This window comes from Vidua macroura, chromosome 6, assembly GCF_024509145.1.
Source record: "Vidua macroura isolate BioBank_ID:100142 chromosome 6, ASM2450914v1, whole genome shotgun sequence".
Classification (NCBI taxonomy): domain Eukaryota; kingdom Metazoa; phylum Chordata; class Aves; order Passeriformes; family Viduidae; genus Vidua; species Vidua macroura.
The window spans coordinates 42199121-42226141 of NC_071576.1; the positions used below are offsets into that span (position 1 = coordinate 42199121).

At 33.6% G+C, this 27021-nt stretch overlaps 1 long non-coding RNA gene across 1 annotated transcript in view; it reads left to right on the top strand.

Moving 5' to 3' along the window:
* Positions 1-26174, top strand: part of LOC128809170 (uncharacterized) — a 393346-nt gene extending 367172 nt beyond the window's left edge. The window contains exons 3-4 of the long non-coding RNA XR_008437641.1: positions 25435-25520; positions 26051-26174. This is a non-coding gene — a long non-coding RNA (uncharacterized LOC128809170). The remainder of the gene's footprint in view (positions 1-25434; positions 25521-26050) is intronic.
* Positions 26175-27021: the final 847 nt, after the last annotated feature.

Consider the following 27021-nt stretch of genomic DNA (forward strand, 5'->3'; position numbering starts at 1 on the left):
GGGCTACCTCCATCTTCAAAAATAAGATGAAGATAGTAACTAATTCCTGACATATTTATCTAGCCTGCACTTAAAACCATCACCTAGACTTCAAAGAATCCCTTTTCTGACAGGTAAGTCATATGAAATCTCACAGAATCTGATTTTCTTTTTTAAAAACATGTTTGGGCCTTTTTCTGGTTATAGTTGTTATTTTCTTCCTGTCTTCTAATGACGTAATAAGTTGATGAAAGTTTGTACTGCTGATGTCCTTGAGAAGATGTGATTTTGTCTATTCACAGTGCCTTCATTGTATTTATTAGGTCTTAAAATTAAATTATAAATATTATATCCTTCCAGACATGCTTTTTAACCTGGTGTCTTAGGTGGGAGGAACACAGTAACACATTGTCTTTTCCTTTCTTTGAATTTAAAAAAAATGGCTGGCATAAAATGTATGGAGAAAGTATGGCTTGTGTTAGAAGTCTGCCCTCAGTTGTGTCAGGCAATCATTAGTCAGTGAGTGAGGTTAGTAAGGAATTTTTGTCCACTATCAGAGTAGTAAGGACCTTGATGGTTGGTTGTTTTTTTTGAGTCCCATTCCAGAGCCTGGAGCAGTCTCTGGTGTTATGGAGTGAAATGCTTACAAGTGGTTGTTAGCGATTGTTGGGAGGACTGTGTAAAATAGGGGAACTAATGTGAAAGATCTGTTATATATTTCTCATAGCTCCCATAAAAATTCTGTTCATATAGTGTTCTTCCTAACAGGCTTTTCAGGAGCTTTTAAATTAATTAATGTCCTGTCATCTCTTTAAAATAAATCATGGTTCTTACATGTTTTAGTTCATTGGAAAGATTGTGAGACATTCTGTTTGCATTCTGGCTAAAGAAAAGAAAATTATATCAGTCTCCAGGGCAGCCAGTTTAGATAGCATAACATACTAACCACCACTTTTTTTTTTTTTTTCTGTAGAAGTCAAGCTTACTAATTATTTTCTTTTTTATTGTTACTTCTTTGAAAAATATATTTTCACTTACTTGCTCTTTGCTCTGTGTGAAATGGAAGCTGCTGCTGTCTCCATATAGCAGATGCCTTCATTTCTTAGAGTGTTTCAATTGAAATCCAAATTCCAAGTGCTTACATGAAACAAGTAATTTTTATTTTCTTTTTCTAATGCTTTCCTATATGAGTCCCTTGTCAAAACCTGACAATCTGTGAAGATTGTACATTTTGGTAGAAGGTATACTCTCTTCTCATGAGAGTGAAAACGTGTATGATAACTGCAGCATATGATGTATAAAATGGTTGTGTTACTCTGTTAAGCATACACCATGTCTGCTTCTACTGTATTTCGATGAGTCTTATTTTTCTGCTAGAAGTAGAGAAATCATGCCCATAACTGAAAAAGTATGAGGCTAATTTTGATTAAATAGCTCTTTCAAGATGGAAAATATTTAAGAAAGGATCTTGGTTTGTTTGTAGAATGTATCTCTTTAAAGGACTAAAGGACTGTTGTAATTGCCAACATACAAACCCAAAAGTGAGTTAGGAATAGGATTTGTAAATGGACCCAGGCAGTACTATGGATACAGGATTTTAAAAATCTCATTAATGTACTTTTATTCTAGTACAGTTTCCAAAGCAGAAAGCTTCTCTTACTGTGTGTATGTACGTTCATACATGAGATTCCCTCAGGACTGGTCTTCCTGAGTGAATCAGTGTCAATGATTGTAATTGTGAAATGAACAATTTTAATGTCATTTACTAGTCTGCCTTTGAAATTTGTCCTAAGCCTTATTCCTAGCAAGAGTTCAAATATTTAAATATAGAAGTATTTTTTTTGAGATAAGAATTAACTGAAAATATAATAATCACATTTACTGGCTTTTGGGTCTGGTTTTGGTGTGTCGTGGGCTTTTTTATTCTGTAGTCTTATATTTGGCTAAGCTAGAAATGAAAGCTTGAAGTTTTCACTACTAGAGACCACTCTTACCATTATTTTATTTTGTTATTTAGGTTAATGTCATATCACCATGCTGATTCAAGTCTGTAGCACACTACAGCATTTTAAATTGACATTTGGTTCTGCCATATGCCATTCTGTATTGTGGCACACCAGAGTAATATAATATTTTATCAAGTTTATCAATACTTAATTTATCCTTAACATAGTTTTATCTAATCCATCTATTCATTTGACTTATGCTCTTAGTCACTAAATGCCAGAGCACATCTCCTGGAAGATGCTATTTTGATGCTGCAGTTTAGGAGAAGTTTGGTAGTGGTTTAGCCAAAAGGTAATTCATGCATTATAGCATTTCTCAGATAAAATTTCAAATGGGTTGATTTGGAGATTTTACCAACAAGCTATGGGGATTTTTCTAGAAGATTGAAAGGCTAAAGCTTGAATGTGTGAATTAAAGAAGTGATTATTTTTTTTTTTTTGTTTAGTTAGTTTCTCACTGTCTGTGTTGCATTTATCTAGCCAGTATTATCTAATTATGACATTAAGGCTGTTTCTGTTCATTTGGATTCTAATAAAGTCAGGGCAGGGAATCAGAACAAAATTCATCAAGAAAAATGAAGAGGCATGACTGGTTAACAGTGTTTGTATCCCCATTATGTCACACAACACAGCAAAACAGTTTTCAGAAAATACGTTGCTGAATAAAGTTAAGAAGAGTAGATAGACAACAACTATAACAGATAAAACAATGTTCAGGGGTGATTATATTTTTTATAATATCATAATATTTTTCTTTCATTAAAAAAAACCCATGCATTTCAAAGTGGCTAAGTAGGGCACAGGAAAGAACATTCCTGGTCTGAAGTGATTTGCCTATTCAATCATGCTGTACAAAACACATAGCATAGCAGCTCAAATAAGGTGGAAAATTTCTAAGATAAAAAGACATGACTCCATGGAAAAGAGGTTGATTTTGCTCATATCTAGCTGGAGGTTGGTTGTTCACTTTGTTTTACTGCTGCTTTGCCCACAATAAGTCAACAAAACAGAAATGAAAACTTGACAATACCGGAAGTGTTTTACTAGAAACCAAATTATCTTGGAAATTATATGTAAATGCATAGAAGGGGGAATATGTAAAAGGACAGGAATTTTAATGCTATTGTCACATCTAGGAATGTCATGAATAATTTGCTTCTTCTGTTCCTTTACTCTGCTCTTACATAGAATGGCTATTCTGACTGAATGTTATGGATTGCGGAGGAAGCTCAGTCTGTCCATAGAAAAATAAAGTTAGGAAGTTCTGCTGTCTTGTCTGTGTTTTCCATTTAATGTAACCTTTTAAAACATACATGTGTACATGTCCTTTGAAATGACCTATGGAAAAGGAAGTTTTGTGAACACCATGTGAATATATTTTCACAATGGATAATTGTTGCAGGAGCCTGACTTTTTAACATGATACATTATATTCTTTCTATGATCTGTTGGTCACTAAAAACTTAATCTAAAGCCCAGTAAAATGCATGAAATTATTTTTTCCATTGTCTTTCGTCTCAGGTTACAGTCACTTGTATAATGGAATTCAATGAGATTTTTTTATGCATGTGGTAAAAATCTAGTTACTAAAACACTTTACTGATTTATAGGGGTTCTTTCTCTGAATGTTTATATCTATATTTTGATCTATGTGGATCTTAGTAGATGTTAAATCTCTAGTTCCCTTCACTGAAACTGCCCTACCTGTCTCTTCTTTCTCCACTCCAAAGCAAAAGCCATAACAATAAGGTCAGTAGTAGATAGTCTTAAATTTTGTTGATATGATAAAGTCATGTTTATTCCTAGAAAGATTAATAGCTGGGGACATTTTGTATGAAAATGATGATTCAGAGACCAGAATGGAAGTGTATCAGCAGACAATCAATCCTTTCTAATAATTTTTCATCCTTCAGTGTATCTGTCATGTAAGTGTTCATTTAATACTTGTGAATTTAATTTTTCTTTCATAGAAACCTGTTAATGGTTATTAAGTGGTTTAGGAGACTAATTCTCATAATCATAAATTAATTAAATAAGTAGAAACCAGAAATCCTTTGAAAACCAATTACTTTTAGGTCTGTCAGTGCTATTTACATTACAGAAAACAAAGTTTATGCTTCTAAATGATTTAGGCACTTGAATATTTTTATGCTATTTCATTGCTAAAAAGGAGACACAAAATTTTATTGTATCACTTATTGAATATGGGATAAAGATTTATGTGTAATTTTAATTTTTTAAACACTTTATATGAATTAAACAACCATTCTACTCAGTAAATTTTAGGTCCAACAGGCATAAACAGTTGAGTAAATTCCTGTGTTCTAGTTGAAGATACTTCATTGTGAGAAGGCCCTGATTATACTGAGACCTCCAAGCCTCAAAAGCCTTACACATCTTTCCTAAAAAGGGCATGACTGATGGTGACTTCTGAGTTCTGTTTATGAGTATATTATGAAGGGAATATAGCAAAGAAGAGTAAACTGCTAAAGAAGATCCTGGAATTGCCTGCACATAAATTCCTTCCAGTTTTAATACTGATCTGATTAGTAGTGTGTTTGCAGGAAGCTTGCATGTTGTTCTTGTGACTCCTATTCTTGGATTTCTTAGTGGTAAAGTTCCAGATCTTACCAAAATGAAACTGCATGAATGAACATCTTCTGCCCTCATAAACTTTGATTAGACATCCTCCCTGATGCCTCTGAGTACAAGCCTGAGTATGGCCTTGGAAATGTATTATATGGGGCAGGTGGCCAAATTGAAATTATTTACTTATATAGCACAGGTCCAGTATTAAATCTACATAAATCAGTCCAAAAGGTACATATTACTGAGGAGGGGGAAGAGAACTGTGGCTTGATGTATAAAAATATTATATTAAATTATCTTATTAAAAAAAAATTCTTAATTGGGAAAAGCTAAGTATGGTAAGCTTTAATACTAGTGTCCTAAAATAAGTAGTCTTATTTGCTATTTTTTGCATAAATGGAAGACATGTATTATGCTGGCAACTCTGTATGCATCACAATATATAATTAATATATATATGTACTATACACAGAATCTGTGTGTGAATTGCCATGTATGGGCTACATACAATAAGGAAGGAATTAAAAAAAAAAAACAACTGTGTATGTTTAAATGTTTTGTTCTTGAGGGCTTTTGCTTTCAGAAATAAATCTGCTTTCCTCAGTCATAAATATAACAAGTATTGTTACAAAATTTTAAATCTTAACCAGAGTATTAGGATAACATAGAGACCATTATGAAAAATGGAAATTAAAATACCTTATAAATAATATTTTTAATTCTTGATGCAAAAATTATATGGGTGGAGATTAAATGCAAAGTATTTCTTTAATAAGTTGCAAATTATCTTCATCCAGGAATAGGAATTACTATAACTTTAACCAAAATAATATTTTCAGAAAAGCTTCTTCACAAGTAATGTGAATTGGGGCTTTTTCCTTAGAACAAAAGATGAAATTTTGATCTTCTTTTAGGTGTTAGAATTTGAGATATATATAACAGATGGGCAGGGAGGATTGCCATTGATTTTTAAATTTAAATCAGTTTAATGTGAAAAGGGATAAATATCAATGCATCCAATGTAGTATTTCCTGTTTTTACTATGTAGCTTTATATTGTATTATCTGGAAACGTTAGAGTTGCAATATAGTTAACAAAAATATTATTGGCAATATATATATAGCTTCGTATATCTTCGTTCTAAGCTTCTAGTCTAGTAAGAAGAAAGGTGAGAGCAGGATGACCCTCAATGAGAGGTTGCTGAAGGATCCTGTTGGATCTGTATTGGGTATGACAGCATCTCAAATTAATAAATTCAGGTAGACCAGGAATATGAACCTATTTGAAATTAATCCAGTTGTGATCTGCAAATGTCACAGATTTCATTGTCCAGCTTGCTATTAATAAAAGTGTGCTTGGAACAAGACAAAGCATAGCATACAGATATTCCAGGACTTAGTCCATGCTTCTCTAGCTAATTAATAAAATACTGTCTTTTGGAAAGCAAATAAATAGCTCCTCAGAAAAATGTCTTCTTTTCTGTTTCACAAAGTACTTGCCCTGACTAAAACTCCACATGAAACTCTCTAACTCATACACAACAGTCACTCTGCTTAGAGAGAAATTCGGTAATTCTTATGCAAAAAATCCTCCCACTCCAGAGTGGTTTACTGTGTCATTTCAGAAATCTGTCTCTAGTCTATGTATTTTAATGTCAATAGAATATACTTCTGCTTTTATCCCTAAACGTTTTGGCAAACATGAAAGTGATCAGTTGGCCATCTGATAGACTCAGTCAAGTTGCCTGTCAGACTTCTCAAGTTGCTGACTCCATCTGGTATAAAGTCAGGAAAACTGACTGAAAAGAAGTTCTGATATTATTTTTTGACTCGGTAACCTTTTCAGTGAGTTCAAGCCATTAATTCAAACCAGCCATAAGAAAGGCCAGGTAATTACTTTGTGATAAGAAGAGCAGCACTGAAGGATTTGCCTGGGGCTCAGAACACTGATTGTCGGATAAAACTCAGCAAAGACCATGGCCCCAAAGGACTGCTGAGGCTGGACTGCTGTAGGCTAATATGCTTAGAGGAAAGGTCAGGCAGTTGTGGAAGCCTGAACAGCAGACTGTCTCTCAGCTCTGTGGCTGGCAGTGTTCAGGAGCTGAGTGGGGAGCACAAAGGGATTGATTTAAATGAGTTAACTGATTCCTCTTTTTTTTAGGCCCACATTCCCCAGACACGTGAGCGGGTGTTTGTACTGTCACTGCAAACCACTGGAGCTCTAATGTGAGCCTCCTGCATAATTGGAGTGGGACATTAATATTGGATATCTCAGGCCCTGGGTCTAAAAGTTTGCTCCCATCCTTATTTCATGCAGTTACATTATAAGGAGTGTTTGGAGCAGGAAGAAATTATTTTTTTTTCTATTCTACATGTTGGGTTATTTCTAGGAAAATAGTATTCTTGGTTACATCCTATTACATATTGGCCTCCCACCTGATATGAGTGGCTAATACTTTCTATTGGCAACCACTGAAAAATCGGAGAAGCTTTTTAGCTTTGATTTATGAGAGAAGCCAGAATAATACTCAGGAAGAGCATAGTAGAGGTTTCATTTTCAGTAATTCTCATCTCTTCTGAGTGCAGTTAGGAACACAGCCAGGTGACTTCAGCATAGCCACAGCCTTCAATAGTTGCTTCCACAAGCAGTGATTACACATGAAAGGATGGAGGACTGCTGGGACTCCTCTTAAATTTGTAAATACAGTAGCTTTCATTTACTTGAACATCCTGCTTTTGAGATTGTGTAATAAGGATAGACTAATTAGTAACACTGCCAAAAGTAGGTTGTCTTTTAAAACATGTCTCTACCTAATAAACTTCCTTTATTACTGGTATTTGGTTTAGTTTGTTTTTTGTTTTTTTTGGTGTTTTTTTGATTTGTTTTTTTTGGGTTTTTTTTTTTTGTTTTGTTTTTGTTGTGTTGGTTTTTTTTTCCCCTAATTCACTTTTTTTTTTTTTTTTAATTCCCTTAAAACTACTGTAAGATGCAAGCATTTTTCACCTGGGAACAAATTTGTCTTCTAAATAAAATTAATCTATTGACTAGAATGCTCTCAAAGTCTGAAACTGCATTTATCTTCTTAATCCTCTCAATCATACATTTAAATATGAATTGTGCAGCTAGCCATTACAGAAAAATAGTTGGAGGATGTTTGATTTTCAGGGTAATTCTGCAAGATTCTCAGTATGCTATTTCAAAATGGCAGTTGGTCAGGGTATTCTATTTTAACCTTATTTAATTCTGCTCCAATCATAAAAGCATTCTTCTTGAAAGAAAAAAAATAAAAAGAAAAAAAGGTTTATGAACCACTATTTTCCCTTTCAACAATCTCAGAGTTTTCAACCATTTCTGCATCTTGCATTATTGTTCTTCTCTATGTCCTCTTTCTTTATCTGAATCATAGGAGATATTTTAAAACCTACTGGAGTAGAAAACTACAAACTAAAGAAAACTTCCTTCTCTACTGTAATAACCGAGTCAGAAGGAATCCTTGTCTCTGGCTTCTTTCCTGAAGTGTCTAAATAGAAGACACTTCTCAAAACAACTTGGAAATCATGGAGTTGAGATCTCCACCTATTTTGATATAAATCACTAAACAGTCACCAGCAAGTAGTAATTTAACTTCCAATCTGACTGGTGGTTGTGAATGTACCCAGGAAAACACTTTCAAATGGGTTAACTAAATGAATGTTTATATTTCGTATCTATTGTTCAGTTCCACTCTGGCTTTGCTTCTTGATTAAGTTTTGAGGGATGAAATGTTTCTGGTAGTTTTTTGTTATTTCTTTGCCTTTAATTAAAGACTTATTTGTACCTTCTGTTGCCAGCTAAACTAATAACTTCAATGTGAAAAATATGAAGACTCTTTAGTCCCTATGAAGTTTTTTGAGTGGAAATAAAGGTAGAATATGCATAAATCTTGTAAAGCTTCCACATATACATCAGAATTGCAGTTTTACTACTATAATCTCAACCTGGATCTCTGACAAATAACTACTTACTGGACCTACTGAAAAGATGTTATTTGTATTCAATTTAGGAAAGAAATTGAAGTAATTATTTTCATATAAAAATAATATGGGCTAATGACAATAATATTCAGCAAAAAATAATTTGTATTTCATTGGAATCTTATTATTTGTGTTTTAAATACATGCTTACATATATATATATACATATACATATGTGCATACATACATATACATTTATTTTCTCAGTATAAGATTGGCCCTTCACACGAATTTCAAACCTTTAGTCTCATTGCTTTGCCCTGACTCAGAAAACTTTGAATTCATTTGTTTGGGGAATCTGTAGATGACCTAAAATGCTTTTTCTTATGGGTAAATAATTTGAGGGCAAGCAGAACGGCACTGCTATATTCCAGTGATTGGAGGTCTTTCCTGTGTCAAAAAAATCCACTGATTTTGTTTGCTTTGGTATGACCATGGATTTGCTTATATATCAGTAGATGAAGTGACAAGATGAGTCTTCGAAATTGAAATAGCATGTCAGATAGGTTGTAGCTGTATGTTCATGGGAGATGTTACGGCCAGAGTAGAATATATGACTGCTCCCTTCTCTTGTGAGGTACCATAGTATATATAATAAAACAAAACCAAAAACACCCAACAAAATTAGGAGGAAAAGGGGTCTTGCATAAATATGAACATGGCCAGAAATGCTTTCTCATAACAACAGAACTGTAACCAAAACAACTGAGAGCATGGTTTCACTTCTGTTGTCACCTCCAGGTTAGTGTATGGAGGTCATTAGCAATTTTTTCTGATGGTGTCTGTGTGCAGGTACTTGCAGGCTCTGGTGCTCATGCATACTCGGCAGAGGTTTTAAAAAGCACTCTGGTGCCTTGAAATGACTTCTCGGAATGAGTGTCTGTGACGGTGCTAAATGTTTCCTAGCAGGGGAGTGCCATAGGCACTTTTAATAGAATTTAGAAGCTGATAGAAAGCGGCAAACTGTATGCTGAAATCCTGCTGTCTATCTGCAGCAAAAGTTTAGCAGACACGAACAGCAAAACCTTCTGACATTCAGTAAACCCCGTAAGAGGTCTCCAGAGGGATTGCTTCTAGGAGTTGAACCATAACCTTTTTCTCTATGAGCGTCACAGTCTGTGTCTCACTGCAAAAAATGCTGGCCAGTGCTTTAACTTGATGTTGCCTATGACATTGGCATCTTTTCCTTGAGAGGTAAGAGAAACATGCTAATCTATTTCATATAGACAATAAAGACTGCTATCTTCTGGCTGGGATAGATGGAGTGTTTCCTCCCACTGGCTTAATAGTAGAGGGTTTTCTATAGTGTTGTCACTACAGCAGTATAATCTACCCTCATCTGTGAAACCATAACTGCTGACCTGTCAGTCCCTAATGTAACTTGCTCAGGTAAAAGGTATTCATGGTGGTGTGATTCTGAGGGGAAAAGTGAATGCTGTCCTATTTGATGCAAGTGACTTTTAAGAAAATAATATAATAGCATATAGATCTTTGTCTGCAATTAACTTTCAGCTCCCTGAAATTTTGTTAAAGATATTGGGAGTGTTCCAGGAATAATTTTTCTGGATATGTTTTTAATTAAATTCTGTACTGCTGAACTGAGAATAATGAACAGTATTTATCAAATACTACAGGTGAGGTTTTTCAAATGTGAACTTTTGAAATTTTGAAAATATGGCTGGCCTTGTTTTGCTGAAATTTTCTGCTCCTGAAAATGAAGAAGGATGTATTTTTCCAGGCTGTGGTGTTGAGTACAAAATGAAGTACTTTGGTGAAGGAAATCAGGACGTTATTCATTTCACTATCCAGAGCAAAGATTCATCCAGAAAGTTACTTTGCAATGAAAGCCAAAATAGTTTTATATTATCTGCAAAGTTAATGTAGCAGTGTCTGACAAATAATTTCTCTGTTCATGTCATACAGCCACTGACCCTGGAAATCTGGGAGGATCCTTCTATCTGAGGCATTACTATTCATTAGAATAGAATATTAATTAGAATTCATAAAAATATAATATTTTACATTAAATGTTGTAATTAAAAAGAAATAATTATTGACACCAGTAACAATTTGGGCCACCCTTATGGTGCTGCTTGAATCAAGGCAGTCTATGAGACTAGATGATTCAACTTCCTATATACTTAGAATGCTTTTCAGTGAAATTGGAAAGCTTTGTTATTGGTCCATCTAGAGAATTCTCATGACTTTAGGAACAAGAAGTAACAACTCTTCCTAAATACAGAAGTCTATTTCCTTGTCTACTCTGGTGTAACTTGGAATAATTGAAAGTGGAACAGCTGGATATCAACTCATATAGTCTAAATGTCCATGTACCAGTTGGTATTTACTTCTGCTTTAAGCCACGCTCTACTCAGCTAAAAGTTTTTACCTATACATTCTGCTGTTTTGATTGTAAGGATTGGGAACATTTGCAGTGTTTTCTGTTCACTTCATAGTCGGTAACTTTATGAGTTCTACATATGCCAAATACTGCTCTGCAGCATCTGGCTGTTAAGCTGTTTAGTCTCCCTGAGAGAATCTTGGTTTAAACCCATGACTAAGAATCATATAAAGATATGTCCAAGACAGATGCCTTTGAACTTGCCTAACATTTGAGATGTGTATAATAAAGTCAGTCTACTTCTTAGAACTCTCCAAGTCATTTAGGCTCTCCGGGCCCAAGGAGAGTTTGAAGACATCACTTAATCTCTGTGTTGCATCTTGAGATCTTCAAGACAAAAGATTTATGGCATAATTTTTTTTTCCACATTTGAGTCTTGCTGCTTCAATGCTTGTATTTGTGAAAACCAAAACTATGCATGTGTCTTGAAAGGATAGTTAAGAGCAGTAATGAAAAGCTGGTATATATACATGTACTTGGCTAAATACACTGAATAAATTTCCAATAAGTAACAACATAAATTTTAGGAAAAAAAAAAAAAAAAGCAAAAAAGCAGGCAATATCTATTCTTACTGTTACCTTTCTAATGATAGTTCTCAGAAAAAAAAAAATCCAAAATGTTAAAGCAGGAACATTTGCCTTGTTTCTAAACTGAAATATTTCCCTTTGCCATTTATTTTTTTTTTTTTCTTAACTGTGTCACAAAGGGGCTTCTATCTCTTGGAAAACAGCATAACTGTTTGTTTGGGAATGGCAGGAAAATTTATCTATTCTATGCTTAAAACAACTATAGAACTAATTGGTGGGTAAATTAATACTTTTTCGTATATGTAAAATGTGGGTTTGCTTAAAACCTATTTGAAATATGCGTGGATTTAGATTAAATTACACAAAGCTGTATGATTCCAGTTTATTCTTTAGCTTATATACTAAAGATTTGAGTCCTGTGGTACGTCTGTACCCACCTAATATAGATAATGTATACAGGCTTACATTTCTTGAAGATGTAAAAATCAAGGACAAATGCTAAAAAATGTGAATATTACCAATATTATATTGGAATGAACCAATACACTCTATCTTACTTTTGTTATAAAGAATGTTGGAGTGATAAAAAAACCAGTTGGGGTAGCCTAGTACAGGTTTTTAGTGGAATATGACTATTCAAAATGGCAATGTGACTGTACAATGAAGCTTAATACCTTTTCTTGTAGAAGGTAATACAATTTAAAAAGCATATTTTTGTTAGTAAGTACTTCTATTATTGGGACACGGACCAAGCAGGCTCTAAAAAGATAACCTGTTTATTACTGTAAAAATATCCTCTCATTACAACACATTACGAAATATCCATGACTTTGAAAATCATTTGGTTGTTGTATCATTCCATTTCATGGTAGAGGAATGTACACAACACAGAAAAAGTTTTTATGGTACAAAAAGTTTTAAATAGAAGCTTCACCTGGGAACTGGTCACACCATGTATTATATAAGAGTTGAATGATAATCAACAGTTGTTATTTTTGTATGAACATTATTATTCCATTTATTTAAACAGAGAATATTTTTCCTATCTCAGTTTATCATGTTAGGCATTCCGTTGTTTGTTTTCATCATGTCATTGCTGCTTCACGTGTCCATTCCACATTACCATTCTATCCTCTTAAAAAGAGCAATGAGTAAAGGTGAAGGGGAAGAATGAACAAGGAACTCTTACTGTTTTATACAACAGGTTTTTTGGTCAGCTATTTGTGGTTTTTTGTTTTTTAAAATCATGTGTTCTGCCAATAGATTTAGAGAAAACAAGCCTTTTCAATACTCTTGTAAAATAACAGGGAGATGTATATTTTTTTGTTGCAGTCACCAGCATTTGAAAGGAAATCACCTCAAAATAACTGTAATATTGGTTGTTTTTTATCCTATTTATTGGATATGCTGTAAACATTATTAATCCACTGAATGTCAGCTAAAGCCAAAGCAGTTTTTCTTTTTTCTCATTTTATGTATATCTGTGATTTTTTTCTTAGTTGTTTTATTCTTAGATTTATCATCAGCCATAGTAGATGCTGCAGATTTGTGCTGAGGGTTTCAGTACAAGTCTTATGAGGCTCATGCTAATGCTGTCTAGACTGTTTCTATTTAAATTGTGAGAATGTGACCTACTTTCATCTCTGTCACTGCATCTGTGGATTCTCCTATTCATGTCATATTAATTCGTCCAAGTTTAATGATTGTCCTGCCTCATTAGCTGGGTTTACAGGACACATATGGGAGACCTCAGCCAGGCCAAAACTCATTTCTCAGTCATGCCAAGAATGTGTCACTATGTTTATCATGTCCTTTGTGACCCGGTGATCCCAAATAAATATGTCTACTAGTTATTATTAATGGTTGCTGAGATAGATTTCACAAAGTTTAACAAAATCATGTTCACTTTTATGCATGCAGATGCAGCAACAAGAATTGAGTTTTAATGCTGACTGATTTGTTGAATACTGAATAGAAAAAAATACCTTTAACTTTTCATCTGTAACTTGATGCTAAGTTTCATTACAGCTTTTGCCAGAATTTGATGCCTTTTTTTTTTTTTCCTCTGTAAATGTAGATATTTCTTTACTCTCTTCCACTGCTATTTACTGTTTCTCCTGCTATTCATCAGCTAATTAGTAAAATAGAATGCATGGCAACATAACTCACTAAAGAAACTTTACTGGACATAAGATGAAGGCAACTGGATTTGTCAATTCAGTATTTAGATCCTCTGGAATATTTCAGCAATTTCATAGTGAAATTGCCTCAGACTTTTCTTAAAATAATGGTGTTTCAGATCTATTATTTTCATAAGCAGTACTGTTTTAAATATTAATCTCTTCATGGCATGGAACATAAGATTTCTTAATTAAAGAAGAAAATAAAAATGTCTCAAGTTATCCAGTTAATAGATTAAGTTAAATAATAAAATTTCATTAAGAACTTGATTTTTCTGCCCCCCAAGCTTATCACTGCTTATTTTATCTAATTAGGGATTGTTTTCAAGGGGTTGAAGAGTGAAATTATTGCATGGTAAGGTGGTAAATTTGGCTTTCTAACTTAGTTGTTGAAATGTCGCAGGCTGTGGGGAGTTAACGGTTCCTTAGTGAGATTTAGTGGGTGTTTATTCATTTATTGTTCTTGTCATACTACAGTGAAGTTGAAACATAATACTTCTGATAAACAGCAATGTACATGCAAGATCAGAAAAGTGTCCTGTAAGTTAGGTGATTAAGACCTGACTGATGTAGAGCTTCATAGAGATGATTCTGAAAGACCTGAACATCCCTTGCCTAATGAGATGTTCTACGTGTGGTCAGTAAGTATCAGACTATAATTAGTTGATGTACATATCACTGGGATATAGGAATTATTCTACACATAGCTTGCTGCTAACTTATCTATAGGAGGTCTGCTTTATCTTAGCAAATGAAGTAGTCACTGTGCAAAGCTTCACACAGGAACCGTAGACTATTTTAAATTCTCAGGTAAAAGTTAAGTGGTTTATAAGTGGTTGCTAGGCCTTCTGGTAGGTTTCTACACCACTGTATTTTGTACTGTATATATTCTTATGAATTAGCATCTTTGACAGTAGGAGTAGTGTGTGGTTACTGAAATACAAACTGTGTTCAGCATACAGCTGTCTTTGTACATGGCAGACAGTTGTCTTCATTATTGTGGTGTTCAAATTAAAGAAAAAGCAGATCATCCTAAAACTAGAGAATCAGCAAATTCTCATGCAAATTTTTTTAGAACTTCAGAATCTAAGTGCCTTTCACTGAGATAATTAATTATCCTCCTAAGGATCGTGGGGGGTTGTTTGGTTTGTTTTTTTCAGTTGTTTTGGCTTTTATGTTTGGAGTTTTTTTGTTTGGCTTTTTTTGGAGAAGATGGATGGGTTTATTGGTGTTTGGGGATTTTTTGAGGTGGAAATGCAGCTAATGTGAATATTTTCCCTATAAATCCTTCTCCATATGAAACAGAGCTGCTATGAACATAAGTGTCTCTTTGTGTTTGGACTAGATCTTCCAAAAGTGAGTGTACACTTGCAATTAGGTGTGACTCATACACTATTAAAACTCTGCAGTGAATTAGTTTAATTGTATATAAAATGCGAGAAAATATAAAGCTTAGAGTAAGGTTTCTAATTGCAGAAGAAAAGCTTTCCTTCTTAGTTAAAAAACCTCTGTCATGTTAACATCACTGCATTAACTGAAGAAACAGGAATCCTTAAAGAATTTATTTACAGTTGAAAGTCCATCAACAGGAGAAGGGACTGAACCTGAACAAATCTAAATGATTCATTCAAGGAGTTCAAGAAATCTGGGATATAGTACGACACTGAGGTGTTTCCAAGCGCAAGCCTTGGATGCAAAGCTGTGGGGTATTTTTGAATACCAGAGCTCTCAAGACCCTGTTTGACCTTTGATTTATGAGTTGCCATTTACAAAGTTTTAACTACTGGTTGGAAATACTATTCAAAAAGTCATTGAGATGAACTCAATTATTTTGCAATTAATTTATTGATTAGAATTGTAGGTACCAAAAGTTTCTGTTTAAAATCCAGTGGATTTGAGAATTGCATAGAACATAAGATATTTAGAATTCTTTTCCTCTGTGCTTTTTTTTGGGAAGTACTCCTTGCTTCCTTCTTTTGTCAAGCACTCAGCAAGTGCACACATGAGAATCTTTTTGTAACTTCCCAGAAGAGCCTCGAATGGTTAAGTTAACAAGAGCACTTGTTTTCATTAATTAATTCTCAAAAGAAATCTACAAAATAGAAAACTGATTAGACCTCAGTCCTGTATAAGTAGAGATGTGGCCTCCCTCACCAAAAATATCAAAGTGTCAGTGTGACATATAATTTTTCTATATATGCCTATTCAGATGGTATGGCCTACATATTGCACTCGGATTTTTGAGTTGTTTTATGATCAGTGATGATGTGATGAGTTGAGTAACAGAATTTTTATTTTTCACTTTCTCTCCAGAGACACATTACTCATTAAAATTCAGTTACAGAGAGTATGTGGTCTTCATACTATTTAAGATTAAAAAAGTCATGTATTGTAAGTGCTGAAAAAGCACTGTAGGATGATACTCAGCACTAATACTCTTATTAAACCCAGCAATATACTTAAAGATATTTTCAGAGGGTGTTTTTCTCTCCTAATAAAACCCACACAGACGTTTTCATGGGAATGACAGCGACATTGTTGCATGCAATGGTTGTCTGTACCTTGTCATGCATCAACTTTGTCTCATTTCAAATGTAGAAGGAACAGTTGAAAATCATCTCTCTGAGTCACATACTGTGACATTTTTCTATCTTCATTTTTTGCTGTAATATTTACTGTTTTTTTTTTCTCTGTGTCCTAAATTGCTGATCTAAATTACAAATATCTAGAAATATGGGTATCTGGAATGAATTGTTCAGATTATGTGAATTTAAGCAAGTGTGATTAAAGTGGTATGTGGTCTTTCATCCTTCTAAGACACAGTACTGTGTTTAATACGGAAGCTTCAGATGGGAAAAATGAATGGAAACCAGACAAAGAAAAACTGGATGAAAAATCATAATGTTAAGTACAGACAGAACCATCTGAATAACAAAATAATAGCTGCGTTACTAGAATGATTTGGGAGTCACTTAACACTGAATCTCACAAAGCAATGAAGAATATGATATAGAAAAATAACCCAGAAGTACATGATGATATAGACAAAACATTTGTAAACTGATTAACATCTTCACAAGTAATTTTTAAATTAAAATTAAATTTAAATTTTAAATTGCCGTGGACATGGCAATTTTGGCAAAACAATTTTATATGAACAAGTTATTTCCTAAGGGCAGATTGTCTATCTGTTATTAATTAGGATTTTGAAGTTATTTAAAGAGTTTGCATTTTAACCTTTGTGTAAAATTTCTTCATTTTGAAAGACAAAAATTATGAGTGCATGCATGTATATGATCTTCCAGCTAATTCTTTTAAATTCAAATTCAAAAAGAAAAAGTATACTGGTGTCAAAATAAATTAAAATTTTCTCTCATTTTCTTTCTATTAAAACCAATTTTTAAAAAATAATTTCAGAACAAAAGGCACATTGTTTGATCTTGTATACAGTGTTTTTCTTTTGGATTTCTGAGGATTTTAATGGAATTTGAAATTCAGCTTCAAACAGAAGCTATTACACATCTTGGCAATGAGAAGAAAGGTCTAGAAAAACTGGTATTTCAGAAAGAACTGAAATAAGTGATATTGAAAAGAAGAGAAGAAGGAGGTATGAAAGTGGGGGAACAATAAAAGTTTTCAGCACATGAAAAGTTGTTGCAAACAAGGGCAATCAATGCTGAATGTGGACAGGATATGTTGGTTTCTGTAGGATATGGGTTTATACTGTACCACATTTTTCCGTGTTGTTATTGGAAATCTCATTCTAATATAGACACTGAAATATTGGACCATAAGGTAGTAGAATATCTATTCCTAAATTCTTCCTGAGAAATGTAGAGTGCTTATCAAAAAGGATGACAAGCTACCTTGTGAGAGAAGGTAGAATACTAAAAAAATTACCTGCTTGAAGGAACTAATTTTCTAAATATAAAAAAGGATAGATGGCTTCTAGATTCAAGGTAAAGTTTATTTTAATATTCAAACCTCATAAAATTGCTTTATTTATAAATTTCATTTTTTCTTTTGTATTGGTATTCAAAGTAGGAGCCTGTTCTTTGTTTTGAAATGGCAGACTGGCTTGTACTACTGCTCTCACTTGAAAATATTAATAAAATATTTCTACTATTTACAGCCTCTCTTCAGACCTTCAGAATACAAAACAGCAGTGATTTTCCCATAGATTGCAGAAATGAGTTGTTTTCCTCAAACAGAAAATATAATAAAATAAATTAATTTGACTGGTGGCTTAAAATTATGACAGTGATTTTCAAGAGGCAAACATACTGTTTATGGTTATGTGGGAGTCGGTCCATGAGAAGTAACTGCAAGAATACCACAAAATCACTCTGAGCTAAATATTCTGAAAATTTTGCTAAGGGAAATTAATTGATTTTCCCCCCTGTTACTTACTTCATGCAGACAATTAAAGCATGGCAAGTCCAACAAGTAGATGTATGAAAATCAAAGGTTTTACTCCAATTCTAGTCGCAAGGTGGCTATTTGTGGCAAATTCAAGTGACATTAGAATTTCTTAATTTTGTCTTGTACTTTTCTAGTAGCTTGAGAATTATTCAAGGTTGAATTGATTTGCATGTATCAGAATTTAAAATAAGCCTAAAAAATGCAGGGATAAAATATGTGGGGTTTAATTTAAGGTCATACAGATACAAATGTTTGGAAAAGACAGTGTGCAACCACTTTTTCCTGTGAAGTGACATAGCAACAGATTTGAGTCTTATTAGAGTGGTTATTGAAGGCAAGGAGAAAATCAAGAGTTGACTCATGTATTGCTGAATTTACCTGGAATGGGGAACATACAAGTTTGTCTATTTCTCTTTGGTGATTTGAACATTTTGGAACTAGAATTACAATCAAGGTTACTCTGCAGTTTGAAGAAATTGTGGTTACATATTCTTAAAGCTGGTAATTTTTTTTCCCCCCCACTCCTCCAGTTTTCTTCTGTTGTTGTAAATTAAGCTACTTTTTTGCTTTAACTCATACAGGTGCCAAGAACGATTTATAATAATAAGTGTGCAAGTTAGTCTTATTTTCTTCTATCAGCTGTGTTCTGGAGGAGATACAGGACTGTCTTTTACAGTTATAATTTTTATTTTTGAGGAATAAACAATAGAAATCACTCTTGCTTTTTTTTAAGACTTCATATTAATTTTTTTATTATTACTAACAGATATTTTAAGAGTTGTTGACAACACATCTTTAAATAACCTATTTAGTATAATTCATATGCAACCCAGTAGACATAGGTCAAAACATCTCTCTGCAATCTCCCAGATAGTCTTTCACAAGTCTGCTGTCATATCTTATATACATGAAGAAAGGGGTATCCATAGCCAGAAGTGCATTCTGCTGCATCAGTTTCCCTTTTATCGAAATCTGTACAGGGTAAGTTCCTTAATGAAACTGTGTTACATAAATCTCCTTTACAACACACACTTGTTGTAAACAGGTAATGAGATAATAAGGAAATAATTTCATCTCCTTTTGCTCTAGTTTTTTAATCAGTTGGTTTTGTTTCAGAGGCCTTGATGCTTTGATAGTGCTGGCAGGCAGCAGAGGAAGACTGGTAGTGAGACATCTCCATTGCTTGTCTGAACTTTGGCATAAGAATGACAGTTGTCAGAAAAAAAATTGACTTATATGCTGATCCCTAGTTGATTTTTCATGTATTCTGATAATTTAGTTTTCTCTATCCTCATATGATACCTGTTACATTTTACCAGTATCTCCAAGTTATCTTCTCTAGGTTAATATTTACAGCTATATTTGCACACAAAATTATTTTTACTCTGCTTGTATGGGGCAGACAAAATAAGTGTATGGATATACACATATGTATGTATTATAAAACAAGAATAGCTGTCACTTTATATAGGTGGACAAATAATATAGAATCATAGAATATTCTGAGTTAGAAGGGACCCACAGGGCTCATTGAAGTCCAACCTTTGGCTCTGCAATTCAGCTTTTCTTATGAAGGTAATTCTGACAAAGTCATTGTGTCATTGTGTTCAGCATACAGCTGAATATTGTGTATATTTGTTTAAGCAGATCCAGTAGGAAATGGTTGGTAATCATTAGAAATGTCTGAGAATAAATCCTTGGTACACGTTTGGCCTCCCATTTCAATGGACATGTACCATGTTTGACCATAAACTATCTTATGAGTTCACAGTTTTTTTAAGTATCATTCAAAAGCAGGATCTTTTTAGAATCTCAGTAAATCTCTTTCTTAGTATATTCATATCCTGAAATCACCTATGACTAAATCTTGTATTTTATGTAATTTTATTTAAATTAAATATTTTACTTTAAGCTAACATATAAGTGTATTAGAAAACCTTTATATACTTTTTATCCAGATTTTAAAATTTGCCACATTTTATCTTTCATGAAATGTCTTTTTAGTCTGACTTCTAATAACTCAGAAACATATGCCATATCCAATAATAGTGGAAATGGAAAATACAGCTACTTTACAATTGGGTAAAAGTTACACTGTAACAGTTATACTTTGTGTATTTGAAAGACTGGGATTTGAGATTAACATTTTTATGTTGGATAATTCCTTCTAACTTTATTTTCAACAGTGAATATGTCCAGGACACCGAAGTATCACAAGGAACAGCAGAATATCAATAAAACTCAGAGAATCAAACCAAATGCCCCACAATTCCCTGCTGACAATTTTGCATAAAGATCATCACTTCTTTAGCTGATAAACTTGTTGAGGTACTGGAGATACAGGTGATCTCTCTTCATTCTTAATTCCTTGATCTCATTGTTCTGGTTTTAAGGTTGCCTTTTCAATATTTTCATTTTACATTTGAAAGTATAATATTTTGTTCCTTGTGAAACATTTCTAGTGCATAGATTAGCAGAGTGGGTGCTACATATTCCTCTGAGATCATACAGTAGGTTCCCATTCAATAGACATTGATTACCAGCATTGCAATGGTGAATTCAGTTCCCAGGACAGCATAGGCAACATTGCTCAGCAATTCCTCTCTCACTGTAGCTTCCAGTTTTCATATTAATAATAGAGGAAAAAGCCCTAAAACTCTGGGGTGGTTAAAAAGCAGGTAAAATATGCCAGAGAGATTGTGGGCTCTTGTAGGTGCTGTCTGTCTCTGCTGGATGTGCCTTGAGATACTTGCTCTAATCACATATATTTTAAGCAGGACACTGGACTGGATGACCACTTCTCTGCCAAAATTATGACTCTGTAATTTAATTTGTCCCTTGTAAATATTAATGGAACAAACAAAACCTACAAAACAAACCAAAAGAGAACACCAACAAAACTCAAACCAAGAATGTTCTAGGAAGAGCATCACATTCTGCAACAGTATATTTCCTCTCTTTATTTAGCTTCCTTGTTTGTTCAATAAAAAGTGTAAAGATGAGGTAGTTTTTATAAAAAATTTGGCAGAAGCTGTCAGATAACAATTCTGAACCTTATGAAAAATTAATTATATATGGTGCAGTGCTTATTGAAAGAAATTGACTTTTTAATGAAGATATGAATACATAAATCCTTTCTAGTTTTCATTTTTATATTCATCCTGACCTTCCCATATCACCTTTGCCCTCAGCCATGTTGTTCTAAATTGCATGCTTACTGTTCTCAAATTGTTCAGTGAGTTAGGAAATTGTCACACAATAAGGAACATGTTTTGTAATGCTTAGACCATTAAACTCCTGATCAAGTTAGAAAGTTTTGTTCAGGTCCTTTGACATCATTGTCTTTGGAATAATGCTAAAAAGTGATGGTGACATGATGGTGACATTATTGTCTTTTACCTACTAAAATTTTGGAAGAAATTGAATTGCTCTTGATGTGAAAATTCTGTGTGGTACTGCTGCAAAACACCTTGCAGAGGTTTTGAGGCTGGTACGTTTTGTGGGTCTGTGAGATGATTCCTATACATGAATTGTAGACACACTGCGATGAAAAGACCTGCATCAATACAACTTAATGTGTGGGTGTTTTGTTCATTGAAAGGTAATATGTTTACAAGGTTTTATAGATATATAAATACTGTAATGTAACTAAAAAATTGACATTCTTGATAGAGGAGCATGATCATTAGTTCCTCTTAGTAGTATCCTAGGAAATGCTCTGCACCTCAGTCATTACTACTCAAACTCACCATCTAACAAGGAAAATTACTGCGTGATTTTTATCATATTATCAAATGTATTCTAAAATAAATGTCATGAGTGAAGTATAGATTAGGTTTGGAAGTGCTGACACTAGCTGCCTGAAAGTCTCACACAGGGTTGGTTGCAATATCACTACAGTAACATTTTCTGACCTGGTAAGTCTGTTTGAGGATGCTCTGAATTTCTGCTAAAGCCTGACTTTAAAGTCAAGCAAAACCAAAATCCCTAAACAGAGACTGCTACTGTATGTGGGGAAAGAAAGCAGAAAGAAGCAGAAAAATTGAGGAAATTATCTCAATATTGCAATAATTTTAAAGATGGGCCTGGAAAATAAACTTGCACATTGTGATTTCATTGTCTGCAAATATTCAAGGAAGCAATTTTTTGTCAGAAAAAAACCATAGATTTGTGTTCATAAAAGTTAATTTTTAAATACATAAAAACTGAGTTTGATTTTTTATATCTGTAACTTGGTCATTTCATATTCAAGAAATTCAGACTGCCTTCTTTGTCTAATTGAATAATTTGTTTTGTGTATCTGTATTTATGTATTTGAACCTGATGCTTATATCTGATTTCCTTACTTTGCTCTTTTCATTGGTCCTGGATGATTTTAGGCTTTTCTATTTGTGCTTTCTCTAACTCTGCAGATTCTACCTTCTCTTGATTAACCTTTTTTCCTCAGTGCAAAGCACTGTGCTGACATTTGTACCAATGCAACTATTTGAGCATTTGACCTGTTCTTTGTTCAGATCACTTTCTCCACGACTGATATATCTCATTGGATATTTAGTGCTACTTTGCATACAGAATTCTGTCTCCACCACAGGAAGCCCTTTTAGATATGTCTCCATTTGTAATGGATGAATTTTGTTGATTGTTAGTAACCAGTTGATGATCCCCTTGCTTGTGTTGCCAGATCCATTTCACAAAGAGTGGCAAACTTGTCTCTGGATTGTTACAGAGGTATTTTCCTCAAATGACCTGTGCTTCTGAAGCCCCTCTCAGTGCTGTTCAGCACTGATAACGTGCATGCTGTCTGCTGTGCATTATGACAGTCTGAGTGACATGCCATGCAATGAATAATAATGTGTCATAGCTGCAAGTAGTTAGAGCTTCCCTCACTTCTAGCACCTTGCCTAATGTGCCTCTCCCACACACTTTTGTGACAAAGGGCTGAGATATATTTATATACTTGCTCTCATTTAACCAAAGCAGAAATTCTTGTCAATCTAGAGCTTAGCATATAAGGTCTTCATCAGCATGATTGCCCTATAAATATCCCACTTAAATACCTTAGAGAAGCAAATCCCAAGGATGGGCATGAGTATAATACAGAACTAGCCCAGAGAAAACATCAATCAGTTTGCTAAAGTGGGAATGTGTAAAATGCAGGTATTTGAAGTTTTTTGCAGCAAGGTACAGAAGAGGTATGTCAAATGTTTTCCCTGTCTTAGTATTAGCATATTCTGGAAATAAATTCCCATCTGTGAATAAATTGCCTAATGCATATTCTCTCTGCATAGAATTGCCCCAGCAATTATGACAAGCTGAGGCTTGTTTTGAGTTTTTAGGGCTTTTTTAACTGACCAGCAGGCTTAATGACTGACTCATATCTTGCCATGCACTGCCTCCCACCTAATACCATAGTGACAAGCTGCTCGTTTTCTTCTCTCAAAAGAAATAAGGAATAGAAATTAAGTCTTTCCAAAAATGGGATAGTCATCAATATTGGTATGATTAAACTGACCTGGATGATGCTGACTACCTGTAAGATATACTCCTTGCCCCTTAAAGGTTACACATGGACCTTAAACATTTAGCACCTATTAATTTCTGTTATATTAGCAAACAAAAAAATACTATTCTTTTCTGGAAGGCTTCTAAACATGAAGACATGTGGGAGTTAGCTGATTAATACATGTAGACAAAATCTGTAAATCACAGAATTTTCTAAATCCATGTTTAAGCACCTTTTAAAATATATCTTAGAGATTTTGTTCGTAGAATAAAGTCAGGTTTTGTGATGCTCTGATATTGCTCAGAAAATTTTACATTGAAGAATTTCAGCAAGTGCAAGTTCTGTGAGCAATAAGAATTTCTGATCTTAAACACATTCATTTAATAGGAACAATGCCAATGCTGCTCTGCCTACAAGCGAACAGAAAATCCTAAACTATCGAGTTCAATCTGCATCAATCTCTCTAAAAGTACATACTTTCTAATATCTAAAATCTAGTTTATTTTAAAATATATATCTAAATTTTGTCAATTATTTGTCACACATTTTTGAATGTTCTTTTATATAAATATCTATTCCTTAAATCTTTCTGACCATAAAACCTCCATGTCAATTACATTTAAACATTAAAGCATTTAAACATTACCATTTGTCATTATAAACATCTATGTACATAGGTTATGTATCTCAGAAAAAGGCAGAAACAAACCAATTTTTGATTCTTCTATCTGCAGTAGTCATGCAGGAAAAGAAACAGCAATTTCCATACTATTCTCTGATTTTCAATATATGTGTGAATTCTTGAAAAAAATGCTAAGGGGAAATAACTATGTAAAAAAGATTGCTTTGGAACCACATATTTATTGCTTCTTTTAATATCAATAAATATCAAGTGATAGATTTCTATTTTGTTTGTATTTATTTTCCTAAAAAAATTGAGGGCAGGAGCATTAAATAAAAAAAACAAACTGATTTGTCTTTAATTATCGTATTTCTTGGGACAGGTTTTAATATGAAATTGAAACAGCTTTGCAGCCTTAATTTTTTCAGAGATTGCATTAAAATTTTTCTTTGAACCTAATATTTTCTTCTAAATTTCTCTTTCAGAAAAGAAATGCTAGTAAAATGTACTGTATGTGCTTTAGTATTATAGATGGTTAATTCCTGCTTCCAATTCTATGCCTTCATGGATGGAGTTACTAAATGTGTTTTCCAAAAATGATGACTCATTTTAGTTGGCTCATCTTTGGAGAACACATTTTAACTGGAGCTGGATTTAGCAAATATTGCTGTGCTGCTTTTGAAAATAAGGCCCACTTGAAACATTTTAAGTGAAAGATGACTTCCCTTGGCCTCCTGATTTTTACAAAATGTATTTTCCATTAAGTTTTGAAGAACTTTTGGAAATTTGTCTTCAGCCTCTTATTCTAATTTTCTTAATATTAGCCCTTCTTATTGTTCAAAGACTACCACTACTGTGATTTTTCAAGCCAGTAGGGCTCCTTATCTCTTATAGATTTTTTCATATTTTATACTTCCACTAACATGCACAAAGGAGTTTAAAGCAAATACAATTTAAAGGAAATGCAATCTCAATCTAAGCTATAAGAAAAGTTTAAGGAGAGAGAAACATCTCTCAAAAAAAAAAAAAAAAAAAAAAAAAAAAAACCAAAAAGCATTTAGTATAACTCTGGATCAAATCCAGACTTCTGTGTATCACCTCTTGTGGTTTGTTTGGTTTTTTTACCACACTCAACCAATTTATAATAATCATTATATGCAGCTTCTTAAAACAGTGTTTCATCCCTTACAGGTGTTTTATGCTGTTCATCACCAGAAGTAATCCTTTTAACAAGAAACTCTTCCCTAGACTTTGAAGATCAGATGTGCTTCAGTAAGGTGAGTATTGATTAAATACTGTACCATTCCACCTGGGAATGAAGTTCAGAGAGTTTGTAGGAAAACTTAGCCTAAATTATCACTGAATAAAAAATAAATATTGCTTATTAATACAATAAAAATAAAATAATAATTGGAATAATAAAATAAAATGTTTTTTAAGAAAATAAATACTCTTTAAATAATCATTATTCTTGCCATCACATTCACCACTTGTGACTGACAGTATTTCTTCTAATTAGGATGTCTAACGTGGGGTAAATAAAGAATGAGAAAAGTTCTTAACCACAGATTTTTTAAGAACGTTTTGAAGGATCCTGCCCTGATGGGGACAGAGAATTTTATTCATATTAAACCTATTTCCTCTCATTGTCTTCAAAGTATAGAGTTACCTTTTCCACTTGTAACATTTCCAGGGCTTAAGTGCAAATCCAATGAAAATTGGTCTTGGCTATTCTTCTGCTTATACGGCTTTATGAAGTGAAAGTTATGGAACAATCTGTTATGGAATAATTTTGTATTCTTTTTAGAAATGACACTACAGTGAACTAGACAGACTACTGGTCTGTTCTGGAGTGGCAGTAATCCAGTAAATTCCAGAAGAGTTTCAAGAGGCTCATCATTGTCTTGCAGTGTTTCTCCATCTCTCTAAGATGATACTGAAAGATGATTAGGTATTTCATATGCTCTTTAAATGATGTAGAGTTTAAATGTTTATGTGGAGAGAGAAGGGAGAGCTGAGCACCTGATGAGAAAATCCAGAGAAATTAAGGTTGAAAAGTAAGTTTTTAAGTAATCTATACCATAGTTCAGAACATTTGTGAGTATAAATACAGTTCTTCTTGCCTTTGTTCATTTCTAGGTCCTAAATTGTTCCCTGACTTTTCATCCATCTAGTTTAAGTCAACATCTGTCAATGTACATTTATATTACAACACTCTCAGGGATCTTAAATTATTTAATATCAGGTATTGACTGCTAGGGTACAGAAAAGAATGATAATTATTTAGAGGGATGGGGTTTTTTTACCCTATTTGCTACCTTATATTTTCCAATCTGCCTTGCCTGGTGTAGTGCACCAGGTGATTACAGGGTCAGGTCATGCACGGACACTACTGGAAGACTTCACTCTCCCTAAATAAAGGTGAGTCCTTCCTGTTTAAAACATGCATTATTTCCATTTTACAGGTAGAGGGGCAGGCGTGGAGATAAGCAAAGTGTCCATCTTGAGATCATGCAAAGACTCTGGAAATACAATTCCAGGGAGTCCTGGCTATATCACTTTTGATGTCCGCATCACTAGCAGCAGTCCCACAAGCACCAACGGTAAGAAATCATGCATTATAGTATTTCCATTTGAATCCGTCTGAATTTAGACAAATCTGGAAAAAGAGAGAAAAAGCTTATGTTGTTTAATGGTGGCCAAAGATGAGCCATTAGTAATTTAGGGAAAAAAAAAAAAAAAAAGACAAGGGAGTAGAAAAAAAAATCACTATGAAAG